This window comes from Pseudophryne corroboree, chromosome 3 (assembly GCF_028390025.1).
Source record: "Pseudophryne corroboree isolate aPseCor3 chromosome 3, aPseCor3.hap2, whole genome shotgun sequence".
In the NCBI taxonomy this organism is placed as follows: Eukaryota; Metazoa; Chordata; class Amphibia; order Anura; family Myobatrachidae; genus Pseudophryne; species Pseudophryne corroboree.
In genome coordinates, this window is record NC_086446.1 from 317,836,233 (window position 1) to 317,846,981 (window position 10,749).

Here is a 10,749-nt window from a genome sequence, read left to right on the forward strand (position 1 = left end):
GTAACCAATGGTGGGAACTTTCTGCTCAGCGGTGACGTCACTTTAGGTCAACCGCAGGGCAGAAAGTTCCCACCATTGGTTACAATGGAGCGCATAGGCGCTACATTGTAACACTGCCGTGTGCCGCCTGTCAGTCAGTACAGGAGCACACAGCCGATCAGGAGAGTGCTACAACGTGGCGCTCCCTGATTGGCTGAAGAAACCCACTTAGACAGAAGTCAGAGTGGGTTTCTGGCATTCGGGGAAAGGAGTCCCATGTGAAAACATGGGGCCCCTTTCAGTTCGTGCTCGGGTATCCGTTTTGTTATTTTATTCAAGTACCTGGATTACAAATGGTTGCCCCGAGGACCCTGGGACCCTGGATCTGGTGAGTAGAATTTATTCAACAGGTACCCCTTGGATTCTACTGGAGAAGAGGACCGACCTGCGTGTGAACATAAGGTAAGTATGTATGTATGTTTGTGTGGATGTATGTAATAAATCTTTACTTTCACGGTGTGTGTGTCTTGTCTTTTTTGGGGTATTTTTTTAGTAGTAGTACTACAGGTACCAGCGGGCCCGTTTTTCCGCCGCATGCTGGTACTTGTGGTTCTCCAAGTACCAGCATGCGGGGGAGGCTTGCTGGGACTTGTAGTACTGCTACTAAAAACAATATCTTTTCATTTTCACAAAAGGCTATCAGCCCCCCATCCGCAGCCAATTGGATGGGGGGGACAGCCTCGGGCTTCACCCCTGGCCCTTGGGTGGCTGGGGGGGGGGACCCCTTGATTGAAGGGGTCCCCACTCCCACAGGGTACCCCGGCCAGGGGTGACTAGTTGGATATTTGATGCCACGGCCGCAGGGCACTATATAAAAGTGACCCCCGGCTGTGGCATTATCTGTCCAGCTAGTGGAGCCCGGTGCTGGTTTTAAAACTACGGGGGACCCCTACTCTTTTTGTCCCCTGTATTTTTGGAACCAGGACCAGGCGCAGAGCCCGATGCTGGTTGCTTAAATATGGGGGAACCCCTGTCAATTTTTTTCCCATATTTCTGCAACCAGGATCGGCTCAAAGAGCCCGAGGCTGGTTATGCTTAGGAGGGGGGACCCCACGCAATTTTTTTTGAGAAAATAATCACTTTCCCACCCCTTCTCACTGATATACATGCACGGATCTCATGGATCAGTGCATGCCTATCCAATCACGGATAAAAAAAGCAGGTCTGTTTTATTAAAGCACTTTTTTACGAGTTGTAATTTTTCACGGCAGTGTTTTTTTTTTTTTTGGCTTTGCACTTCTTAGTAAATGACCGAGATTCATACTTAAACAGCTGCGTTTTGACCGATGGTGTATTCATTCGTGATTTTTTTCCTAGGACTTCCAAATATTACGAATGCCCTCATCACTGCCGTGATTTGAGTTTAGTAAATTACCGAGATGACACTTTGATGAAAAAACGGCATCTCGGTCAAAATCGGGACCCTAAATTTACCCCAGTGTGTGCTGCTGGCCCACCCCTAGGGGTGCTAGTGGTGTGTTACCCTCACAGTGTTTGTTCCCAGAGTGTAAGTCATATGTGTAGCAAGTTTGGTGTAAATTGCTCCAGGCATTCCAGAGTTATGCTAACTGCTGAAAAACTCTGTGCTGCTGCCTCACCCCAAGGGGTGCTAGGGGTGTCTTACCCCCACAGTGTTTGTTCCCAGCTTGCAAGTCATATGTGAACCAAGTTTGTTGTAAATTGCTCCAGGCCTTCCACAGTTATGCTGTCTGCTGACATACTCTGTGCTGCTGTCCCACCCCTAGTGGTGCTAGGGGTTTCTGACCCCCAGAGTGTTTGTTTCCACAATGAAAGTCATATGTGTACCAAGTTTGTTGTAAATTGCTGCAGGCATTCCAGAGTTATGCTGTCTGCTGAAATACTCAGTGCTGCTGCCTCACCCCTAGGGGTGCTAGGGGTGTCTTCCTCCCACATTGTTTGTTCCCAGATTGTAAGGCATATGTGTACCAAGTTTTGAGTACATTGCTCCAGCAATTCTGGAGTTATTCTGTCTCCTGATATACTCTGTGCTGCTGTCTGCCCTCCTAGAGGTGCTAGGGATTTCTAATTGTTTTAGTTGCCTCCACCGTGTTTTAATAAGCTTGTATGTAAAATTTAACGATCGTCGCTTGTAAACTGTAGATTTGTATAGAAAGACAGAAGGACGGATTTTCGCTTTTATATAGTAGATACACTTAGATCTTACTTTGATATGTGACTGTCATACTTGGCAACATTTTATAACAAGTTCCAGGGATGCTTGGTGGCTGAGCCCAGTGCATGGTGGAATGTCATGTGCGGATCTGTCTAGGAGGACCTTGGTAAACTACAACCCCCATCGTGTCATGTTTACTGGACTTCATTATAATGTGATGATTTGTTTTTAATTCATGTTAATTACTCATGTTCCATACATTTTAAGTTATACCACTTAATGTGCACATAACACAGTGTTTACAGGGCCTAATTCAGACCTGATCGCTCGCTAGCGTTCTTTGCAGCACTGCCATCAGGTCAGAACTGCGCATGCGTATGCACCGCAATGTGCAGGCACGTTGTACAGGTACAAAGCAGTTCGTTGCTCTGAGATGGGTTTGTGCAAAGAATCCATTCGCATGGGCGATCGCAAGGAGATTGACAGGGAGAAGGCATTTGTGGGTGTCAACTGACCATTTTATGGGAGTGGTTGGAAAAACGCAGGCATTCCCAAGTATTTGCAGGGCGGGTGTCTGACGTGAATTCTGGTCCCGGACAGGTTGAAGTGATCGCAGCGGCTGAATAAGTCCTGGGCTACTCAGAAACTGCACAAAATCTTTTTGTACCGCTCGGCTGCACATGCGATCGCACACTTGCACAGCTAAAATACACTCCCCGGTGGGCGGCGACTATGTGAACGCAGGACTGCAAAAAACAGCTAGCGAGCAATCAGGTCTGAATTGGCCCCATAGATCCTCCAGAAACCCCATGGGGCTGTTTTACTGGTCCATGTCAGGTTTGGCCAACCAAGTGTGAGGTCAAATTGATCAATAATCCCGGGCCGCAGCTCCAGAGGCAGGATGGGCCTGCGTGTGGCCAGCTGTACAGTGGAGACATCGGATAACAGCCCATGTCCTCTCATGCTTTACAGTGTTTAGTTGCAAAATTGGTGGTGGTGGTGGTGGGTGTTTGGTAGGCTAAAGCACTGGGGCTCGTTAAAAATACTGGAGTCTATTTACTAAGCCTTGGAGAGAGATAAAGTGGACGGAGATAAGTACCAGCCAATCAGCTGCTAATTGTCATATTATAGGCTGAGTTTGAAAAATGACAGGAGCTGATTGGCTGGTACTTTATCTCCATCCACTTTATCTTTCTCCAAGGCTTAGTACATAGACCCCATTGTATGCAGTGGATGTGGGGGTGATGAAATGGTTAAAAAATAGATACTTTTTTGCTGGTGAGCTACAAGGCCCAGATATCACACACTTACCAAGTTCTTGGCTGCCAGTTGGGAGGGGTATGGCGCAACCATGTGGGCAGTGCAGGGGCATGACAGCAGAATCGCATCATCAAGGCACAGTATATAAAGCCACGATTACATCATTGTAAAGTGGGGAAAGGGGCCATGATGATGGGATTCAGCAGGAGTAGAGTCATCAGCTCGCCTGGACTGGTCACTTCACACGGGAAGTGGGCATCAGCGTGTGGACCTGAGGCATTAGTGAAGATATGCCTACACCTTGGTGCCTGCTATCTTGGAGTCTCCAAGACATTGTGGGAGAATAGGCAAGTACTATATGCTCTATCATGCGTTGGGATCATGTAACCAGTGGTTGGGATCCCAGCGGTCAGCATCCTGATGCCGGGATCCTGGCCGCCAGATTTCCGGTAGGGGTACGAGTGCAATAGAGCCCCATGCGGGCTCGCCAAGGGCGTAGCTACCATAGGTGCAGGGAGTGCAGCTGCTGTGAGGCCCAGAGCTGAGAGGGGCCACCTTCCCTGTCACAGTTACATGTGTTATATACAGGGTATAGCTACCATAGGTGCGAGGAGGGCAGATGCTATGGGACCCAGAGCTGAGAGAGGCCACCTTCCCTGTCACAGTTACATGTGTTATATACAGGGTGTAGCTACCGTAGGTGCAAGGAGTGCAGCTGCTGTGGGTCCCAGTGCTGAGAGGGGCCACCTTCCCTGTCACAGTTACATGTGTTATATACAAGGGTGTAGCTACCATAAGTGCAGGGAGTGCAGCTGCTATGCAGAGCTGAGATGGGCAACTTTCCCTGTCACAATTATATGTGTTATATGCAGGGTGTAGCTACCATAGGTGCAGCTGCTTTGGGACCCACTGCTGAGAGGGAATGCTCCCTTTTATTGAACTTGCAACTTATATTACAATATTTACAATATACTACAATAAATAAATTAAATAAATTAATAAATATATAAATAATATATCACATCATGATACATAATACAACATAAACTAAATGCAATCTGCACTATACCAAGACATATCATCAAAGTAAAGAAATATGTACACAAAAAAAACAACAAACAACCCACAACTTCATATTATTATCCTATTTACACATTTTGTAAAGGAAAACTGAGCAAAGCTTTTTAGACCTATGCAAAACCTGTTCCTTAAAATAATCATAATCACAAAAATCTACGGGATGTGGAAGGATAGAAAAAGTACCAGCTAGACTTTGAAAATGGATTTCGGCCACCCACTCAAGGGGGTTTCAGGTGGCCCCAACAATTGGACCACCTGACAGCATCCACCCTTTCCCTGTCTAGAACCATCATTCGCTCCACCTCGTGCAGAATTAAATCCACCACCACTTCACAAGGAAGGATTTTATTTCTTAGGCAAACCTGACACCGTGCCATCCAAGTGTGAAATCTAACTGCTAAACTGACTAAATAAATTGTGGTCAAATTAAATACACCATATCTTTTGAATGCTCCATAAGCCCACTCTGGGTAACTAAGCCCCGAAAGACACGGGATACCCAAAGCTCCTGAAACTCTCTTGTAAACTGTTAGATTAAAGGGGCACTTGATCAAGAAATGGTCCATTGTCTCCACCTCCCCTAGACATTCCTCCCGTGGACAACCACGATCATTGGCATTTCTCCACATCATGTTCCCCTTTACGTAAAGCTTCCCATGGAAAGAAAGCCAAGCAATGTCTCTAAACTTCAACGGTATCCTCTCTGAATTTATGAGAGCTAATCCAGCAGAAGCGACATCACTTGGGCAATCCCTTAGTGACAGCGGAACATGAAAATGGGTTCGCAAAATCCTCTCCCCCAACTCCTTCCTGGAAAGGCTTTTGACTTCACCTACTTCCAGACCCCAACGCTTTGTCACCTTCAAGCTCTGGACAACGTAGATCGGAAGATACCCTTTCCGAATTTGAAGATTCTTCACTTGGCCACCACCTAACCAAAATTTGAGGAATGGGGACACCCAGACCCCAAAACCACCTACCCATCGAGGAGGAGATTCTAACAATAAACTCCCAAGGTTAAGTTTTAAAAAGGTTGTAACAAAAAAGACCACAGGGTTGATCATGCCAGCCCCTCCGTCTTTCCTCAACTTGTAACTAATACCTCTCTTGATTAGATTCATCCTGTTTCCCCAAAATAAAAGGAAAAACAAGGAGTTCAATCTGACCCATAAAGACTGAGGCAAAAAGCACACATAGTTGACATATAAAAATAATGTGATCAGGTAAGTTTTGCACAAGTCCACCCTTTCCCTGAAAGAGAATTTACATCTCTTTCAGCACTCCACTTTCTTGGCAGCATTATCCAGACACCTCACCCAATTTAGAGTGGCGTAATCACCATGGTCAAAACAAATACCTAGAATCTTTATCGGAGGACTGGCCCGGGGAAGGCTGTCCGGAAGGGAAAATTCTTTACCTTCTTCCCCCATCCAGAAAGCTTCACACTTCTCTTGGTTTACCCTAGAGCACGAGGCTACAGAGTATTCACAGATGAGCTCTTCAACGTCATGTTCCTCTGCCACTGATGACAGAACCACTGTGACATCATCTGCGTAAGCCACCACCTTAAAAGGGAACTCTGGGTTCAGCTGCACCCCTCCCACCATACCATTCTCTACCCTTCTTATGAAGGGGTCAATCGCGAATACACACAGTAGGGGGCTCAGGGGACAACCCTGACGGACTCCAGAGCTCACCTCAAAAGTAGGACCCACCCAACCATTAACAAGTGGGTAGCTCTCGGCCTGACTATATATTATTCTGAGCCAATTCACCACCCTGACTGGAAAACCATACCTTTCAAGTAGAGCCCATAGGTACTCATGATTTACTCGGTCAAAAGCCTTAGACTGATCCAATGCCAGCAAGTATTTTCCCCATTTCTCAGCACGGCACCGCTCTTTGGCTTCCCGGACACCAAGGACAGCACTAAATGTGCTTCGGCCCTTCACCGTACAATGCTGAGATGGGGAAAGCAGTTGTTCTGAAAATTCTGACAACCTGTTGAAAAGTACCTTTGCCAAAATCTTCCTATCTGTATTGAGAAGGGCAATTGGGCGCCAGTTCTCAATACGAGATGGATCTTTCCCCTTGGACAGTAATATGAGGGCAGATATCCTCATAGAAGGAGGGAGGGTTCCCTCACCCAGGCACTTATTATATACTTCTACTAGGCGAGGAATTAAGAGGTCTGCAAATACTTTATACAACTCAGATGTTAAACCATCTGGGCCTGGGGATTTCTTACAATTTAACTTAACAATTGCCATCTTAACTTCCTCTGCCGTCACATTCCTACCCAGGGTTTCAATCGAGGCATCTGGATTAGAAAGTCCAGGCGTCCCCCTCAGAAATGTTTCCATCCTTTCTCTGATAAGTGGCTGCTCAGACAAAAGATCGGAGTAATAAGATCTAATGACTCCCAAGATGCCTTCCTTATCCTCACGAAGAACACCCTGTTTGTCATAAAGACCCCTCACATCCTTCATCTCAACTGATCTTCCACAATTCTGGTAAGGATCAGGCGAGTGGTATTTGCCAAAATCCCTTTCCAAAATCAAAGAATCCAGCCGGTTATATTGATATTCCTTCATCTGAGCCTTCACTCAGGAGATTTCCCCACTATCTCCACACTCAGAAATCAAGAAATCTAATTTCCTTCTCAAACTCTGGTAGATATTTTGCTTTATCAAGTTCTTTTTTGCTACCAACATCTTGAAGAATCTCCAAATTCTCTTTTTAATTTCTTCCCACCACTCAGATCTACTCCATCCAGCCTCCAAAAGTGTTTCCTGAGATTGAAAGAAGTCTCTAAGGGATTGTCTAATCTTTTCATCCTTTAGGAGCTCAGAATTCAGTCGCCATAGGCCCCGCCCCTTCTGAGCAGCTACTGAAGCATTCAAAATGACAGAGAGAAAAACGTGATCAGAGAACTCTACTGGCTTTACCTCTGGAGGCAAAGTTTTTGAGGTCTCTTTAACAAAAAAACCTATCTATCCTAGATCTATGACTACCACTACCACTACCACTAAAGAAAGTGTAACCTGTAAAGTCTGGAGAATGGCGAACGTGCACATCCACCAAACTTGCCTGTCTAATCATACTAACTAAAAAATTAGAGTCATAGCCCAGGGCTGTCTTTGAACCTCCCCTGTCTTATGGCCTAATAATGGTGTTGAAATCACCACCAAAGACAATCTGCTGAGCCGTAAAAAGGAACGGTTTTATCTCCCTGAAGAGACATTTCTTGTCCCACTTTGACTGTTGCCCATAGATATTAATGAGCCTCAGGTCATGTCCCCTTAGGTTGACATCTAAAATCATACATCTACCTGCCTGTAGTTCTATAACCCTGTGCACGGTTACCATACCTGTAAAAAGCACTGCCACCCCACTGTACGGCTCGGCCGCAAGAGACCAGTAGGAAGGCCCATGCCTCCACTCCCTTTTCGCCTTGTGGAGGATGTCCAAACTACAAATTCTGGTCTCTTGCAAAAACAAAAAATTAATCTCAACTGTATTGAAAAAAATCAAAGGCCATATAACGAGCACGTTCAGAAACTACGAAAGCCACATTAATGGTGGCACATCGTATGGGTTTGGGATCCATGTTTCTTTGGGTTATAGAAGCAGGACCCTGCTCACTTTTCCTTTACAAACCTTGTTGAGACCCTCCTAGAGGATCCAGCATTCTGACTAGTCACCTTCTTGGAAGTGACTCTACCCTTCTTAACCACCATTTTCCCAGAGTACTCACTAGGAGGGGGTCCTGGGTCTGGTGGTTCACAAGCAGACTTAATTTCAAGGCACTGATCACCCAGTACCTCATCTTCCAGTGGAATACTTGGACCTATTACTGAACTAGATGATTCTAAATTTTTCCCACCACCACTTAATTCCACATCACTTAGGTCACTTTCTTCCCCCATACTTTCCACACTTTCTTTAACCAGCTCTGTGCCAACTGGGTCCCATTCCAGACTGTCCTGGATTTCCATCTCAGATTCTATTTCAGCTGCCTGTCTCTTTCTAATATTCTTTTTCTTTTCCTTACTCTTTTTCCCCTGCACCACCCCTACCTTAGGGCTTACTACCACTTTCCTTGCTTTGTGTCTGTTCACCTTGGGAATTAAAATGGGCTCTCCCCCATTTCTAACAATTTCCCCTTCATTCTCCTCATCTGAAGTTAAAACGTCAAACTGGTTACTTAAACTCACTTGTGCTTCCTCCCCCCTTCTCTTTTTCTTACTACTTTTCTTTACTTCTTGAAAGGAATCATTTTTATCCACTACTGTAGGATTTTCTACTACCACAACAGATGTTACCTCCTTATTCACAGTCTTCTGATTTCCCTCCTGACCTGCTGCTTCCTTACCTGCTACCCACTGAAATTCCTGCTTCTGACCATCTTTCTCTCCCTCAGTTGGCACATCCTCCTCCATATTGTGCTCTGCCCAGGGGTACCTGCTGTAGGGGTGATCCTCCTCCCCGCACAGATTATACGTAACATTATTACATTCCTTCGAAGTATGTCCCAGTTTACCACATAAAATTCATTTAGTCACAGTACAATCGCAACTTAAGTGGCGGAAGTCCCCACAACGGAAACATGTTCTTGGTTGCCCCTGGTAAAAACATTGTATACGATCTCTACCAATATAGGCAGCAGAAGGAATATGTGCAAATCCCCTGTCTGTATTCCGTAATTTGACCATTGCAGCCCACGCTCCTCCCCACACTCCCATGGTAAAGCCAACCTTTAGCAAATCTGATTCCACATCACAAAACCTTGTTAACCAGTATTTTATATCTTGCACAGGAATGGATTCATTCCTCACCAAAATATTTACCTTTACCTTATCCTGTTTTGTAACCAGCTCTGCCTTATATGCATTATATTGCTTAGATGACCTATACGCCTGCCATTTCATCCAGAAAGCTTGAAGCCCCTGATATGAAATAAAACTCAGATCACAATCTGTAGTTTTTACTGGATGGATACAGGCGTACAGGTCAGTTGCATGGAATCCCAAACTATAGATCATTTGCATGAAAACTTTTTTGGAAGGTAATTCACCTTTTCCCAGCCATTTAAATTGAATTAAATTTCTCCTCTTCCCCACCTGACCTGATCCCACATTTGTTTTGAAAATATTAGAGCTTATACCTGGCTTAGCATTAACCATGTTAGCATAGGAAATAGTACCTGGGACTGGCTGCTTATTGACATCATCCAATGGCACAGACATTGCATTATCTTCCCCAGACCCCTTATTCAATCTTACTTGCTCCTTATGCAATAACTGAGCTGCAACTTGAGCTCTTTCCGGAACCAGCATTTGTCCATATACCGTCTCAATGATCTGTTGTTCACCAGATGACAGTTTATTCTTATGCAAAATTGGCATTCCTTGTGCTGTTTGCTGGTGCTGCTGTTCTGTACCTGTGGAAGAAAGAGACTGCACTTCTTGGGCATTAACCCCTGGTTTGCCATCTGGTGCCGAACATCTACCTGCAACTAAAGTCATCCCAGAGGTGCCTGCCTCAGTGCTCTTTTCCGCCAACAAGATTTCCGCGCCAATAATATCCATCCTTAGCTGGAAGTCAGAACGCTCCACTTCCAGACCTTCACTTTCAGCTGCTGCACCAGCAGTAGAAGGTTCACACAGCATGGGCGTCAGCCCAGCAAGTTCAGCAGCAATTACTGCTGCAGCTACCACCTCAGCATCCTGTGCACCCTTTCCTGCCTGCATTCCAGCTGAATATTGGGCAGATGTTAGCACAAGAAGCTCTTCTTTCAAAATTGGTCGCTCCCATTTATAGCATGAGTTCCGTTTCTTCTTTTTACTAGCAATTTTATTGTTCAGAGACAGGCTTTCTTGCTGTTCTTTAATAGTGTAACTTTCATACATCTCCATTTCATCCTCATCCTCTGTATCTCCCGGGGATGCCGGCACATTCTCCCCAGCGTCCAAAGGCCGGGACCCCCCTGCTTCACTAACAGTCAGGCTGGCAACAGCTGCTGCTACTCCATCCTGAGTTACAACTTCACTCAGAGGAGCACCCTCCTGCAGTTTGGGGGGAGTCCACATTAATGGAACAACTGGCCACTTCTGCCACTGGCTTGCTGCCTATTACTATGGCTCCAGGGTGTACTGTCGTAGCACTTTCAGTGCTCTGGACGCAGTCCATATTCAGAGTGCTTTCTCCCCCGGGGAGATCCATCCCACCCGGGG